At 41.3% G+C, this 17502-nt stretch overlaps 1 long non-coding RNA gene across 1 annotated transcript; it reads left to right on the forward strand.

The window, feature by feature from the left end:
* The first annotated feature begins 6123 nt into the window (after positions 1–6123).
* LOC310687250 lies at positions 6124–8234 on the forward strand. Its single transcript, XR_014516333.1, has 3 exons — positions 6124–6318; positions 7164–7370; positions 8202–8234. It is a non-coding gene; the product is annotated as an uncharacterized lncRNA (long non-coding RNA).
* Positions 8235–17502: the final 9268 nt, after the last annotated feature.

Below are 17502 nucleotides of genomic sequence, written 5' to 3' on the forward strand. Positions count from 1 at the left end.
AGTCAGAGATTGATGTGGATATATAGTGTATATTGCTGTTATTATTCCTGGGAAACCTGCTTGGGCCAGGATTCCTCATCCTGTGTAGATAGCTGGTTAAAGATTCATCTGCACATGGGACCAGGATGCTGCCTTATAATGAGTCAGGCCATTGGCCCATCTAGCTCAGTATTGCCTACACTGACTGGCAGCATTCCTCCAGAGTTTCAGGCAGGACCTTCTGCATGCAAAGCAGGTGTTCTAACGCTGAGCTGCAGTCCTTCCTCCATGTGTGACGTGTGCACTTCACACGCTCGACTGAAAAAGAGAGGAGATAGGTGTGCCTCTAGTTTCGTACTTGATGTGCTTGCTGGAAACGCCAGTGCTTAATGCCAGTCTTTTCCAGCAGCAACTGCAGCTTGTGGAGATGCCCTCAGGTAGGCACAGGAAAGAAAGAGAACAAAGGAAATGCAGCAAGGAAATAAAGGAAAAGGAACACATTATTAAGGAATTAACTGGGGCAGGAGGGTGTCAGTGTGGACGCAGCGTAAGATGGAACAATTTGTCCACTGCTTCATTAAGATGAGCATAAAGTGGCCATTGTGTAAACACACACACACACACTTTAAATCCCAAACAATAAAAACCTCTAAAACCTGTTTGCAAACACATGAGATCTTTCCTATTAAGTATACACAATCTTTTTATTTAAATAATGCCTGCAGTTAGAGTCTGGATCATTTAATGAAACTGGAGTTATTACACAAGTGTCAAGGGAGCCTATTTTATTTGCATCAGAGAGTCTCATATTTTTAAACAATGATTCATCTGCCATTTCAGTTTCTGTCTTCATAACGCAATCGGCACACAAAATAGTTACTGTTGTACTGAATGCATTGATTGTGATTTTTCCAGGCAGAGAGGGACGACTGCTGTGCATTTGGCTTGCAAGTGCCAGCATAGCCAGCTGTTGTGGACTGATAGCCAGCACAAACCCTCTACAAATGGGATAAATAAATAGCAAGGAACAAGGGGACTGGTTACTGCAGCCTAAATGCCTTCCATGGAGTACAGAAACAGCCCAGGGTATCCACCCGAGTTCAGGTATGGATTTGGGAGGAAGGAAGGAGAGGAACTGGTTGGCAGAACTGTGGAATCATATATAGAACAATATTCTAATGGCCCTTCAGTTGGGTTTATCCATCCTAACCAGATCAGTTCGGCTGTGTTGGAAACACAATAGCAAGGACCGTTCAGTTAATATCCTAATGGTTAATGTTGTTAACGGTTAGTCAGCCAACCAAGGATGGCATTGCCTGGTCAGACTGGCATGAACCTTGCTGGGGTAACACAAGTTCTGGCTGGCTTTGTGTTTCTGAGGGAGTCTTTCCCCGTGAGCAGTTGTTGAATATCTAACTCTGCTCTGAACAAGGTCTATTAAGTAAGACAAACCTCTCTTTTTATTTCTCCTCATATCATGTACTGTTTCTGTTCAGTTTATCAAGTTAAGTATTAGCAGTTTCTTTTCTCTCTGGACTGCATTATTCAAGTCACTCTGCTAACAAGCTGATCCCTCTCACCAGGAGGAAAAAAATGGGATCGCCATTGCTTAGGCATCCATAGGGCAGGGAAAGGGAAAAATGAAGTATAATTCCCAGATTCCTAGCTCCATTTTAAAATACAGAGAGAAAGTTTGTCTCTAGTATTTGTAGAAGAACCCAATATACGAGGCAAAAAAAGAAAAAAGTGTAGGCACTATTATCCTTTGCTTTGTAAGAAGCTAGCCTTCTCCCACCCTTCAGTGTTTTTAGCCAATGAGTGAAGCCATGGCAGTGATTGGCGTTTAAGAAAGCAGATCTAGTAGTCAATAAGGTACAGAAAGCTAGGGTGAAACACTCATGATCCAGCTTAAGGGTTTGTTTTTAAGCTTTTTCTGCCAGACTTTTCTGGTGGAGAAGTGATCGCTGCCTCATAGGAAACAATTCAGATATCAAGGTGTTCTCTGATGCTAGTTAAGAATGCTTGTTTATTTTTTTGAAGTATTTACGTAGCTCTGGGAAAATTTCTGCTGCTGCCCACACACCATAGGTCTTCCTGCACCTTTGAAGGTGATTTTCTGTAATACTCAAATATTCTCTTTTTTTTTCTTTTAAAGAAAAACACTTAGCTTAGTTGAAAAGCTTTAACAGATGTGTCTGATGAGTAGTATGGAAATTGTTATGTATTGAAGAAATTGTGATAGTGGTCTACTAGAATACACAATGCTCATAGACAGCCACAACCTGAATATTGTATCATCCATCCCTCCTCTTTCCTGATATCACTACAGCCTTGCTTGGTCCTGCTCTCTGTCCATTTTATTTATTTTTCTATTTAACCCTGCCTATCTGACTGGGTTGCCCCAGCCACTCTGGGCAGCTTCCAGCATAATATAAAAACACAACTGAACTTCAAGCATTAAAAACTTTTGTGTGCTTATATAAATCCTGTAAGCTCTCCAGGTAAACACGCATGGAAACTGCAAAGCTGTATATATCTGAAGACACAAGAATATTGACCATTTTCTCCCACGAGCTTCAACATCTGCAGCTGACAATATGCATTAAAAATGAAAGAACTGTGACATAACATATTATAATCCAGATGACATAAGTGGTTATAGGTACCAGGTATGGGCGATTCTTCTTGAGCGTATTGTATTGAGTGTGACATATTATATTTCTATTTAAATTACAGTAATTATTTATAAATTTGCATCTATACATAGCAACTTGCATATGAACATTTTATGCAAATGTGTATTCTCTGTTGTCTTCTCGGTGATGCATTTTCGATTTTTAGGTGATGCAAGTAAGTGCATCTACTTGCATCTAATCTACTTTCCCCCTTCGTGGTAATGCTTCACAGCTGTAGATTTAACACTACCACTAGTGTCCCATGGGCCCAAGAATATTCCTGTGGGTTTATTTTTTCTGCTTGATTTAATGCTGTACTTTGCCAGCAAATGGGAACTCAGAAGTGATCTTATCCTGCTAAATTGGCATAATTTGTTGATAGGATTGTTCTATTAGGACAAACTCTTATATACACTTACTAGAGAAAAAGCCCTATAGAACTCAGTGGGACAAAATAAACAAGCACAGTATTATGGACTGTTGTTCCTTAACAACAGCAGCAACTACTACTACTACTAATTATAATAATAATAAGGAGGAGGTCTTTCAGAGAAGGCTAAAGTAATTTGCCTGTCCCTTAATTTAGCAGTTACTTCATTTAACAGTATTGAGGTTTTGAGTTCTTCACACACATGCACTTTCTAGTACAAGCAAACTTTGAAATGTGAAAAAAAAGAAAGCTTATCAGATTATGGAATTCAAACTGTGGTCAAATCATTCAAACATTAAGGGCCAAAATTTAATTGAAAGTAATTATAGACTTGTCTGAAGTATAATTATAGAGTATTTTTTCCCTTGACATTTCCACTGAGGAAATGAAAAAATAAAATGATGTCAGAACTGTGCAATTTTAATTGTGTGATTCCAATCTGCCTTCAAACAATAACAGGGGCCAAGTGTCAGAGGAGGAAGAAAGTATGGGGAATTCTTTGAAGATAATTTCATAAGAGAAGATGGTATAAAGGAGTTTGTTCTATATCCAAGAACAAAGGCAGTGATTTACATTTTTCAGAGCTTAGCAAAAAGGTCCTCGTAAATAAAACAGGACGAAAGGGTGGGCTAACTCTTACAGCCTTTCTGATCAGTCAGTTTTTGCACAAGGATGTACATTTGTTACTGATTTGCACTCACATGGTCCAATGCATTTGCTTGTTCATTTAAAGCCATAGCCATTCCACTTGTGAGCAAATGCATACCCTCCAATATTTCTCCAGTGAAAATAGGGACATCCTATTCAATAATAATAATAATAATAATAATAATAATAATAATAATAATAATAATAGCCCACTCATCTGACTGGATTGCCCCAGCCACTTTGGGCAGTTTCCAACATATATAAAAACATAATAAAACATTAAACACTAAAAAAACTTCCCTGTGCAGGGCTACCTTCAGGTGTCTTCTAAAGTTTGTATAGTTACTTATCTCCTTGACTTGGAGGACGCATAACTCCATAACCCTCCAACATTTCACCAATGAAAATAGGGACAAGCTACCATACCCTCCAACATTTCTTACATGAAAATTGGGACGTCCTAAGGGAAAACAGGACATTCCGGGATCAAATCAGAAATGCGGATCACTTCTGTAAATCTGGGACTGTCCATGGAAAATAGGGATACTTTGAGCGTCTGCAAATGACTCCAGAATATACTTCTTCAGTATCTTAAAGGTGTCCAGCGGAGAGATGGAGCTTGCTTTTCACAGACTAAATAAAAAAATTCCTTCCAATAGCACCTTAAAGACCAACTAAGTTAGTTCTTGGTATGAGCTTTCGTGTGCATGCACACTTCTTCAGATACACTTCTTCATGTATCTGAAGAAGTGTGCATGCACACGAAAGCTCATACCAAGAACTAACTTAGTTGGTCTTTAAGGTGCTACTGGAAGGAATTTTTTTATTTTGACTATGGCAGACCAACACGGCTACCTATCTGTAACTTTTCACAGACTGTTCTTTAAAGTCGTTCTCAATAAAAACACAACAAAAGGCATCAGCATTAACGATCATTGGCACGGCTGCTTAAAACAGGACTGACAAACATATCGTTCAAAGGCTTTGCCAATAAGGGAGAAATGACCTCGGCATATGGCAGAAGTTCATCATAAAGGGGTCAAGGTGGGGCTGTCTCAAGAAAGAGACCCAGCACATCACTGGGGCTACGAAAAAGGCCCTCACTCTAGTCCCAGCTGAATAGACCATTGGGATCAATATAAAAGGGACACCAACAATATTTTTTAACAAATAGGCAGGTTCATATGGTGGAAGGTCATATTTCAGTTATATCACTTTTCCATACCATGAAGGCCTTTAATGGTCATTATCAGCTCTTTGAATTAAGAACCTAAGAAGACCTTTGTCGGATGGGACCAAAGGCCCTCCTAGTCAGCATTCTGTTCTCGCAGTGGCCAAGGCCTTGTCATGAACACTGAGGCAAGCAAGGGATGGGGAAGGGAGTACTCTTAGGGTGGCAGAGGATGGCGAGGGGATGGAGGTCAGTGCACAGGAATCAGAGCAGCAGGACCAGAGCCAGAGGGGCCCTGTCCCCACAAACATGGCGGACTATGAGGCATAGGGAGCAGCGTGAGGGACGCTCTAGGAGGCTGAGGCAGGCAAGGGCCCACAGCCCAGCTCCCTAGCTGGCCAGGTGGGGCTCCCAACTCTAGGAGGAGGCGTGTGATTCCTCAGCTGGAGTAGGCTCAGAACAGGTGAGGGTCACACGTGTCATCAAGCCCAGATGCTTCAAGCAGCATGCAAAGTACAAAAGGGAAGCAGAGCGGAGGTGCTATGTCTCCTCAACTGCCCATATTGAAGGACCTTAACTTGGATGCTTCTGGGCCTCTACAGGACTGTGTTTTGGGTTTGACCCTGGACTGCATTTCCTGACCTTTGGACTTTGCTTGTGTGATTTGACCCCTGGACTTTGGACCTGTCATACTGACTTGCTGCCAGGTAGGCCAGGGGTTCAAGACAGGCGTCTAGGAAGCAGGACTTGAGTGCAATAGCCTTCTCCTCACTTGAGATTGCAAGCGACTGGTATTCAGAGGTATGCCACCTCTGTTACTGGAGGTAAAATATAGCAGTCTTGGCTAGCCATAGATAGTCTTACCCTCCATGATTTTTTTTTCTAATCCTCTTTTGTGGCCACCACTATAGCCTGTGGTGGCAAATTCAGTGTCTGCCATGGAGCTATGGCTGCAAGCAGTGGGAAACGAAAGAGTTTTGCCCTGTGTGAATATTGCCTGAAAGAAAACGACCTCGATGTTTCAGAGCTGTACCTGGCTAGAATTTACCCTCAAGAATCTGAAAGCTGCTGCTGTTCTTTGCATGGAGGGGAGGCGCCAAGGTGGGTAGCGCTACCTGCCCATACTGTCTGTCGGCTTCCCACCTGCTCAATCTGTGCAGTATATTACAAAACCTCCCAGTACTTTCTCCTCCTGATCGAATTTTTCCTTGTCAAGCTGCCTCTGGAACGTCCTATGGCTGGAGAAGTGGGGAGTATGAAACACAACCATCCCTGACGGAGGCTGATTAAGATTCCATGATGAGAGTATCACATCGTGCTCCACTTTTCCTTCGTAGAAGCCACCGGAGTGATTTCTTGGAGGCTGTTATTGAAGGCAAAGAAAGAAGAAAGAAAGGGAGCTGCACTAGCTCAAGGTAATTTGCCTCATTTTGGCAGCAGATCTGCATGGCCGCCTATCAGAATTCATCCCACATTTAACTGCCTTTTCCAATAAGGAGCAGCATTATTTACAGTAATGAGACTACTGGGAGGGGCGCAGAGAGAGGAAAAGGTTATATGGTTGTGTCCATTTGTTTTATGTCTCTCTGCTCGGCAACAGGCCCTTACTTCAAACAGTGCTTTGTTGTCAAAGGTGGGCATGCAAATTCTGCTCTCCCTTGTCCTATGGAAAGGCCTTATGTATGTTTGTGTCAAAGCAAAGCAAGCTGTAATGACTCAAGTTCATGCATTGTGGCCTAATTAAGTCAGCTCAGATCTATAAAGCTTTTAGCTGACCAGAAACTAGCTGTACTATGCGTTTTGAGTCCAGACACACAACATACATTAAAGCTTCACAATCTGCCGGGTCTAACTTTTAATCATTGGCCAAATGACGGTAAATGCAGCTTTAGGGAACACACTGCCAAGTGCGCCAACAGGATGGAGAAGGGAGTGTCAGCAGGGTGTGAAGAAGAAACTTTCCTGTGTGATAAGCAGGGTGGTCAGCATGAGTCCTACATTACAGTGGGGCTCTCCAGTCCAAATCTGGACGCTCTTGAAGGATTGTGCAGTCCAAGACCCATGTAAAGGTAAAAAAAAAAACCACAAGAAGGGACAGCAGGGCCATTGAAGGTGTGACCAGCAGCAGCAGAGAAGACTGAGCAGGCAGGTACACAAGTCACCTGGTAACAGTCTTTCCTCCCATATGGTAAGATGCATTCCTATTAAATAGTAGTAATTATTATGCCAATCTGTGCTGTCTTTTGCCCTCTTTTTTTAGAGATGCGCAAGTGACTAGTTTGTTGAGTTGCCAATTTGTTGAGTTGCCACCAACCTCTGCCTGCTTTCCTACTGATCGCCAGCATTGTTCTTGCATAACTTAGCAGTGCTCATTGTTGAATCTGGCTCCAACTACTGATGGCCTCTTTACCTTCTACCCTACCAGCCACTGCAGAGTAGGAAGCGGCCTGCATGCTGATAGCACTGTGTAAGTAAACACTACACTTCTTCTTCTTCTTCTTCTTCTTCTTCGGCAATCACTCATATTGGAACAAGATTGTCTTCCACAAACATGGTCTTAATGGTGTGTCCATAAGTGACTGTGGAGGTCAATTCTGGATCCGCACATTGTTCCACAGTGGGGACATAGGTTTCCGGGCAGGAGTTGATCAAGATGTGGGTTTGCCAAACGTGCCTTCCTCTTGGCTCATTTTTCCCTTTCTGAGTTCATTTCTTCAAAGTCCATGACGCCTTTGGTAAAGGCTATTCTCCAATTAAAGTGCTCACAGGCCAGTGTTTCCCAGTTTTCCATGCTTATACTGCATTTTTTAATATTTGCCTTGAGACCGTCTTTAAACCTCTTTTGTTGTCCACCAGTATTTCGCTTTCCATTCTTCAGTTAGGAATAGAGTAGTTGTTTTGGAAGATGATAATCAGGCATCCGAACCACATGACCAATCCAACAAAATTGATGTTGAAGAATCATTTTGACACTGTCTTGCCTGGTGCCAGGCTTTTTTGCGCCCTAGACAAGCCTAACTACTTGCACTCCCGAACACCCTCCCCTGAAATTGCTAACTTTGATTTTCAAAAAAAGATGTAGGGGGAAAAATGAAAAGCACAAAACTTGAAACTGCTAAAGTTACTTTAAATTGCAAGAATAAGCATTTTTGATACCTTTCTCAAATACAAAATAAAATGTTCTAGCGCACAAATCATTTGGAATAATATTGTGAATTGTGATGTTAATATTTAAGTCTCTTAAAAGTTTCAATTTCAGGCGCACCAAATTGCAATTTTTGTGCCTTTTCCTTTGCAGATTTTGTCACCGATTCCTTCAGGTCAAGTGCTGATGTTTGGGCATGTTCAATTGAAATACTTGCCAAGCCAACTAGTGTCTTTTCTAACATTGTTGAGCGTATGTAAGTTTTACAAGTTTGAGCTTTGAGAAACTGCATTCACCACTTGTCACTGGCAAAGTGTAAGAAGGTTCCAGAGCAACAGAAACATTAGGCACATTATCCAGGAGTTTTTGTTGTAGTATGAAGAGAAGTACTCCTTGTGGCAGCGTAGACATTGGAAGTCTTCGAGCTACTGCTATAAGTTTACAGCACAGATCTTCAGCATCAATGGCTGTGTTTACATTGTGCATCAGTGATTCCCCCCCCCCCCCCAAAAAAAAAAAATTTTGCAGGCCTTAAGTACATTTTCAGTAGACTTTTTGTTGATACTGTATATATCATACAAGAAGCCAGAAGGGAATTATATCGTTGTAGCTGTTGGAATCTTTCTCCAATAGATTGCATGGCCATGTGTAAGACAGCATAGAAGAAACCTCATTTGAATTTCTGCTTTGGATCTTGTGGTGCAAAGTAATTCTTGGTGACTTGTGATTGGTTTGTAGCTGAATTTAAATCAGCTTCCTTATTTTGTAGTAGCTTGCTGGCGAATTTGACTCCAAAAAGGATATTGTACCATGATGTAACAAGGGATACTACAAATTTGAACCAATAAATTGTATCAGCAAACACCTTAGTTTCATTTCTGAAAGCATTTCCAGATAAACCTTTTAGGCTTACATCTTCAAAGATCTATTAAAGCATTATATATACTACCACGATGGTATATCGGTTCTTTCAAAGCATCAGTCTGACACTGCCATCTTGTTTCACTCAATGGCTTAACAGCTATGCCTAAGTCTGATATATGACTTGTTAGAATTTCCAACACTGAGTCACTGCAGATAAATAATTATAGATCTGTTGAACCAAACTGAAGAAACTAGTAGCTTCCAGACAAGGCTTAGCAGCATCATTGACTACAAAGTTTAGAGTGCATTACAGGGCACAAAAAGTGTGTGGGTTTATGCCCAGGACACTCTCATGTGTCATTTTCTTTGCCTTTGATGCTACTTTCATTATCATAACTTTGACCATTTGGTCAAGCTGTCCAATAAGAGATTCTGTCATAAAGACACCTGTAGACATCCTTTAGTGGAACAAATCCCAAGAAATGTTCTCTTATGATGGCTCATTATCTGATTATTTGATTACATCAACATTTGTCATTTGTTCAATATGATTAGCATCAGGTGTGCATTACAGAATAACTGAGTCATATTTGGCTGAGTTTGAATGTGCTAAAATTTTCTGCTTTGTAGCACATGCTAGAAGCTGTATAAGTTCATTTTGGATATCTTTCCCTAGGTAGTAAAACATTGTTTCTTGAGCTCTAACTCAAATGTTCATTCATGATAGGATCAAAAAGGATTAGATACTCTATAAACTTTTAAAAAAAATTTAAAAATTCCATTGCTAGCACTGTGCAACTTTTCAGTTGTACCACAGAATGTCAAGTTTTGCATGCCAAGAACTTTGACGAAAGCAATCAAGCGTTCCAAGATTTGTTGCCAGTGTTGTCATCCTTGCCTAATTTTCTGCTGGTTATTATCAATTCTCTTCAGGTCTGATAGTTTTCTAAATGGTCAGTATTCCTCTCATGTGAAGACAGAATCGCTCCAACGTTTTCCCATTCTTTTGAACCTGTTTCTTGTAGGGTTGATGCGCCAACAGACATTCCCCCCCACATCTTTTCAGGTTGAATATATCAACCATTGATGGCACAATTTGTCACCATTTTCTAGTCTTTTCTTGTAGTGCATAGGAGGAAATCTTCTGTGTTTTGAGTCTTTTGGAAAATAATGTGATACAACCCGTTGTGGTCTATGTTGTATGATAAGCTGTCACAAATTATCATGGCAATAGTTGAGCCAGTTAGCAAGGTCACAGTAATTCAAGGCAGGCACAATACCATCATCTTTGGCAGAGTTTTCAGTACTCTCTTTTCTTGACATCCTTTTCCTCCCCTCTATATGTTTTCCATAAATATCTCCAATTTGTGAAATTTCTGTCTTTGAGTTTATATAATATTTAGTAGGACCACCACTATGGTTTTCCCAGTAGTGATGTATGGAAGTGAGAGCTGGACCATAAAGAAGGCTGATCACCGAAGAATTGATGCTTTTGAATTATGGTGCTGGAGGAGACTCTTGAGAGTCCCATGGACTGCAAGAAGATCAAACCTATCCATTCTTAAGGAAATCAGCCCTGAGTGCTCACTGGAAGGACAGATCCTGAAGCTGAGGCTCCAATACTTTGGCCACCTCATGAGAAGAGAGGACTCCCTGAAAAAGACCCTGATGTTGGGAAAGATGGAGGGCACAAGGAGAAGGGGATGACAGAGGACGAGATGGTTGGATAGTGTTCTCGAAGCTACCAGCATGAGTTTGACCAAACTGCGGGAGGCAGTAGAAGACAGAAGTGCCTGGTGTGCTCTGGTCCATGGGGTCACAAAGAGTCGGACACGACTAAACAACTAAACAAATACAAGGACCACCACATTCATAGTTTTGGAAGAGACTCCATGAATCATCTAATCTAACCTCCAGCAATGCAGGAATATGCACTCATACAGGGGAATCAAACCTGTGACCTTGGCATTATCAGCACCACGCACAAGCTGAGCTAACTGGCAAGGCTCCCTCAGTGCTAGTTTCAACAATAGTATAGTCATATTCTTATTCTTTAGTTGCTTTCTGTGTACAAAGGTATTGCAGGAAGAAGCCCTCTTGCTTTGCTTTCTCCTTAGTTTTTTATGCATTGCTGGAGTGTGCATAAGTGTGCCCTGCCCCATTCTGCCCCACTCCATCCTGCCCCCCATTCCACCCTCTTCTGGGTCCAAAAGGACCCACACATTGGTGATCAATGGGACACGCTTAAAATGGTCGCTGCGTGGTCATTTCTTATCAGCCACAGCTCACTACAAAATGGATTCATTTTCCTACTTAATATTAACATGTGACTGTAAGATTTAGAATTAAGTGCATTTTCACTTTGTGTGCGTATGTGTGTGTGTAGGCAGAAAGAGGAACTTTGATAAATGAGACTTGGTTCTGAGTAAACCTATTGTAGGATGCTGAAGGGGGGTGGACATTGCTGAATTTTTGCGGAGAATATACTGCTTTGTGGAACCACAGTATTAATCCCACTACTAGGGGATTGCAGAAGTACATGTCAGCAGAAAATAAGCCCTATAGTGTGGAAGCAACATTTGAAATAGAAACATATCTAACTGCACTCACTCTTTGGGGTGGGGGGAGCCTTCTGGTCCAAAAACAAAACCAGAGCTCCTTGAACTTGCTAGGGTTTTAAAAGTTAAGCATTTTGATATAATGTTTTAAATACGAAACATTTAAGCACACGTGGGCAAAACCAACTTTTAATTGTTTGAAACGTTTTAGATTTACAGAGTTTGCATGTGCAAAAAGAGACGGGAAGAGGCAAGTATCGCGATCTGTTTTTAGCTCAGTTATGGTGAGAGGAACAATTCCTTTCTTTCTCTGGCAGCTCGTAATCTCTTGATTTGCAGTTATGGATAGAAACTGATTATAGGCCTGCAAAGAAAATATAAATACAATCACATTAGGCAGGAACTAAAAATACAAGTGAGAAAGTGCCCTGTAAACTCTGGGTGAGCTCCTTGCTTATCTTCTAAAGCTATTCCATCAGCCAGAAACTGTCAAACAAAGAGACGTCAAAACATTTCACTAAAAACTAATACTTGATGGTTATGTAAGGCCATTCAATTAAGCACATTATCAGAGCAATCCCATACTCAAATTACACCAGCTGAGGAACTATTGCAGAGACAGGAAACCCTTTTTGGCCAGAGGGCAGCATTCCCTGGTGCATAACCTTGCCCCCGCCCATGTAAATGGTGGGTGGGGTCAGAGGCAAAAGTGGGTGCAGCAATGGGTGTGACTCTTAGCTTTGTGCAGTGGGCTGCATTTCAGCCATGCAAAAGCTGGGCATCTATACCCTGTACACGCAGACACACGCCAATCTCCATTAAGGCAAGCTACAAGATAATGCTTGCATTGTCTAACACCTTTTCACAGTAACAACCAGGCAAAAGCACTCAAGGAGGGGGCGAAACAGAGGGAGTGTGGTCTAGTCAGAGGGGTGTGTGACTACAGTATTTGGTGGACGTCCCACCATGTCACCAGTATGTGACACATGGTGCTCCCTTGATAGGTGCTTCAGCCAAACAGCTAAAAGAGGTGAGTCATGGATGGAAAGGATAATAAAAAAATGATGCTACGTCAAGTCTGAGTGTTATTCCACAGGACTTCATTGGTGTGCCTTAACAAAATAAGCCCACAGAGTCCAATTACGTCTTTGCTAATAGGAGTATTCTATATGCAAACAACCGGTGCTAGCATTAAGCCTTTCCAGAACAAAGTTACTCACCAATGATACCGTTGGCTTCTGTAATTTCCAGTGTCTGTCTTCTCAATGTTGAAGTGGAAAATGGTTTGTAGCTATTTGGATAAACAGCAAGAAAAACTATATTATTCCCTTAACACCTGTGTTATTTGACCATGCATGAGCCATCAAAGCATGAATCAAGATAGCCGTCCCCTTCTGGAAATGGACACATGAAAGAATTACTGAAATTAATAGATAATGGGTTGAAACGCGCATAGCATATCTGCTAGGTGCTGCTGTTTGCTGTTGTTCAGTATTTATGTGCTGTAAACCACTTCAGGTATTTTGTTGCTGCTGCTGCTGCTGCTGTGGAAAAGTGGTATATAAATTAAACAATAGTGATGATGCAGGTGCTCTTTGATCTTGTGAAATAGTCAGTCTGAACCAATTAGGGCTTTGACTGCAGTAGTAGAAGCCCTTTCTTGTACCACAACAACTGAAGAGGTTTTGGGTGCAGGACAGAAGTCCTCAGCTACTTCCAAAATGCTCTTAAAGCTTGATTTTCACTGATGCAGCCCAAGTAGGGATTTCAGGCTGCCAACAGCAAGGCTGCAAGTAGGTATTGAGAAAAGGATGCTTTTTTCACTTCTGTAAACTGTCAGATGCTGTCAAATTTTATTGGTGGCCATTTTCAGGTATGGGCTATTTATACTGGTCCTGTCACAGCTTTAAGAACAAGTAGAAACACCTGGAATCCCCAGGCTAAGAACTGGGGATGGAGGAGAGATTTGATTCAGTTTGCAAATTCATACAGTCGAAGACAATATGGAAACTGGAACACAACCTTTGAAATTTGAACTGCTCCAAGTGCTGCAGTGCGGTTCTCCAGCTAAGGAATGTGCACAAAAATGCATACATTAGTGTAAAGTGTGCATGAAAATGCATACATTAGTGAACATTACATACGATAAAAAGGACATACAAAAACGCATTACATTAGGCGAAATGGTTTTGCAAAGTTTCGTATATTGGGCACTACAACACTGACAAAATTTCATGAGGATTTTCTTATTAAATGCAAAGTGATGTGGAAATGTGAGAACTAAATTCAAGACGCGAGGAATGAGAATCTGAGAGAAATTGAAATTGATGCATCCCTCCCCCCCCCCGCCCACCTTTTCTGCTGCATGGTTCTGCTAGAGCAGGCATGGGGAACCTGTGGCCCTTGGATGTTGTTGAACTACAACTCCCACAATCCATGGCCATGGGCTGTGGTGGCTGAGGCTGATGGAAGTTGGAGTCCAACAACATCTGGAGGGCCACAGCTTCTCCACCCACCCCTATGCTTGAGAATGGGCCGAGAGAGCAACCATGAGCGAGGCTTAGATCCGTGGCCCAAGGAGGAGAAATGATATCCCTTTAACTGCCACCTGCTGACAGGTTTCCTGGGTGTGGCACTGTGTGGGATTGAGTAGGATACCAGATGAGAGCCAGCAGCCATGCTTGGAGGAGCCTTCAGTGGACAGGAGCTGCTTTGGAGACCTGTATGGGTGGAATGGCAAATATAATTATCATAAAAACAAACACATAGGTAATAACTCGGGGTGTACTATGGAGAGGAACAACTATTAAGAAAGCAGTGTAGCCTGGAAGCAATCGAAGCGAAATAATACCACCAAGACAACTATCTGTAAACAAAAAATAAGCGCCCATAAAAATGGCAAAAGTAGTTTCTTTCCCAAATAGGTTTTATCTTAAACAATTGCAAACGCAGTAAATATAGTGGTGCCCCGCAAGACGAATGCCTCGCAAGACGGAAAACCCGCTAGATGAAAGGGTTTTCCGTTTTGGAGGTGCTCCGCAAAACAAATTTCCTATGGGCTTGCTTCGCAAGACGACAAAGCCTTGCGAGTTCCTGCGGGTTTTTCCCCCTCCCCCCTTTTTCTAAGCCGCTAAGCCGCTTATCAGCTGATCCGATCAGCAGATAAGCCGCTAAAAGCCGCTAATAGCGCTAATCCGCTAATCCGCCAATGGGCTTGCTTCGCAAGACGAAAAAACCGCTAGACGAAGAGAATCACAGAACAGATTCTTTTCGTCTTGCGAGGCACCACTGTAAAGAGTCCACTTGTGATATACCAGTGGTTCAGTGCTGGCATGTTGTTCCGGTAAGCAGATGTTTCGTTGCTAAAGAGCTTAGTCATCGAGCTATCAAAAATCAATTGTGACAGAATTGCACTGAATTAACAAATAGAATAGGGGAAATTCAAATTAAAAATACATTGAGAATGCATAATTAAGACATACCTTTGTAGTAAATAATATACAAGAGAAGACAACTTAAAGCAGGGCTATATCTACAAGAATAAAGGTGAGACAATAACTAGTCTATTCGCACATACATAGTTAATGTCCCCAGTCTCACTGATAAAAAAATCTCTATAGAAACTTACCTGTCCCCATCTTCATGTTTCCATCGGGAGGAGCATAGAAAGAGGACAATGTCCTTCATTTTGTTACACCTCCTTAGGAAACATGGGTAGGGTTCACAAATTTAAAGACATAGCGGCAGAAAAGTCCACAAACACACCTGCATGTAATTACATGAATCCTGCAAACTCTAATGTTGAATTTAAAATCCATGTGGAACTAGTGCATTGAGCTTATAAATATACTTGGACTCCATCTGGGAAAGTAATCTGGACACATTAACACCCGTGAAGTGAGTTGAATATATGTTCTTTACAACAAAAAAAGTGAAAGTCATCACAAGTGTGGTTTTGTTCAATTAAGTGTTCAACCAGTGGAGCCTCTCTGATTTTGCCTCTAATGCGGTATCCGTGTTCTAAAATACGAATCTTAACAGGGCGGGTGGTGGCACCAATGTATATCAACTGACAAGTGCGTTCAGTTAAATAAATCACATTTCTGGTGGCACAGTTAGTGAACCCATTCGATTTCAGAATCGTGGATCTGTTAGGGACATGATAAGAGGCAGTTTCAGTAGCTTGGTTTCAAGCTAAACAGCCTCCACACTGTCCAACTGGTAGATGAGAAATTTTCCGTGGTCTTTTAAAACCACCATGAACCGGAAAATCTTTTAAATTGCGGGTTTTACGGAATCCTATCAAGGGAGGGAGATCACAACCTGCAATGTGAGATACAATGCCCCAGTATCTGTTTATGATTTGTCTTACCTCCATCGTCTGTGGGGTAAACTCAAAAGAACAGGTAATACATTTTTGTGGTATTTTACTTCTGGGTACAAGAAGGTCCCACCTGACACATGCATCTGCTTTCACCTGGGCTTTATGAATCATATGCCAGGGATATCCTCTATTTCCCAGGACAATCTCTAGCTCACCTGCTGCTTGTTGGTATGTGTCCAAAGTAGAGGAATTCATTTTCCTACACAAAAATGGGCCCAAAGGTAGGTTATGTTTAAGATTGTATGGGTGATGCGATTTAAAATGTAACAAAGTGTTACAGTCGGTATCCTTTTTTATATTGGGGAACAGATAAAAAATTCATTGTGGTCCATATAACTAAAGTAACCAAAAATGGTACTGATGAATGACTAGTATTGGCAGAAAACACAAATGAGGGGGATAGTTGATTAATCCAAAATAAAAAGTCAGGAAATCTCTTGGCATTTTTAAAAATCAGAAAGATATCATCAATGAACCTTTATAGAAAACCAGATGTGAAGCAAAAGGATTATTAGGATCGTAAACAAAGCGCTGCTCAAAATCAGCCATAAATAAATTGGCTATGGAAGGAGCCATGGCAATACCTTTCACTTGACAATAGATCTCTAGATCTAAAGAAATTGTTCTCTAAAGCTATGTCTAATAGGTCCACAAGAAAATGTTCTGGAGGATTTGATAGGTATGTCGTCCTAGAGAGTCAGATACACAGGTGCAGGCTTCCTCATGAAGTACAGAGGTATATAAAGATTTAACATCCAGAGGCACGAGGAAAGAATTGGAAGGAATCACCACCGATTCAATTTGTGGAACAAAATCCATGGAGTCCCTAGTGTATTATGGAATCTTGGGTATGACAAAAACGAATCTAAAAATTTAGCCAAAGGTTCCAGAATGGAATTGCTACCGGAATCAAAAGGTCTTCCAGATGGGGAAAATTCTGCCTTATGAATCTTAGGTAAAATGTAGAAACAAGGTATTCTAGGAGATTGGTTAATCAAATAACCATCCTCTGTGGATGTAATGTAATTCAAAGCCAAACCTTCCTACATAACCTGTTTAATAAGTCTGGTGATCCTGTTAGTAGGGTCTCATGTAATGGGGGTAATATGTGTAATATGTGGTATCAGAAAGTTGTCGTTGTATTTCAAAATCATAGTCTGTGATAATTAAAATTACAACAGCTCCTCCTTTATTGGCTGGTTTGATAACAATTGACTCATCCTGTGACAGATTCCTTAAGGCTGTTCTCTGTGCCCCTGACATATTGTTGAAAATTCTGGTTGATTGGTTCTCTACTCAAGAAATCTCCCACAACACTGCGTTTCGGAACGTCTGAATGGCAGGATCCAGTTAAGGTGGTATAAAATGTGGCTTGGGTCAAAAATGAGTCACAATATGGGGAGACTTGTTGCCAAATTAAGCTTTAAGTTTTATTAAGTGTATAAGTTTATGCAGATCAATCCGTGTCTGAAAGCAGTCTAGTCTGAAAGCAGAGACAGCCTAAGGCTCCTCTCAGGTTACGCAGTCTGAGGGATATAAAGCAAACTGTTGTAGCCTATAGGTTATCCTGTATCATGTACTGCATCAGGAAAGTTCTGACTGGTGACATATAGTATGAAATTCTGGCCTGAAATCCCTGCTGTTCCCT

This window comes from Podarcis liolepis, assembly GCF_965112155.1.
Source record: "Podarcis liolepis genome assembly, chromosome: 10".
In the NCBI taxonomy this organism is placed as follows: Eukaryota; Metazoa; Chordata; class Lepidosauria; order Squamata; family Lacertidae; genus Podarcis; species Podarcis liolepis.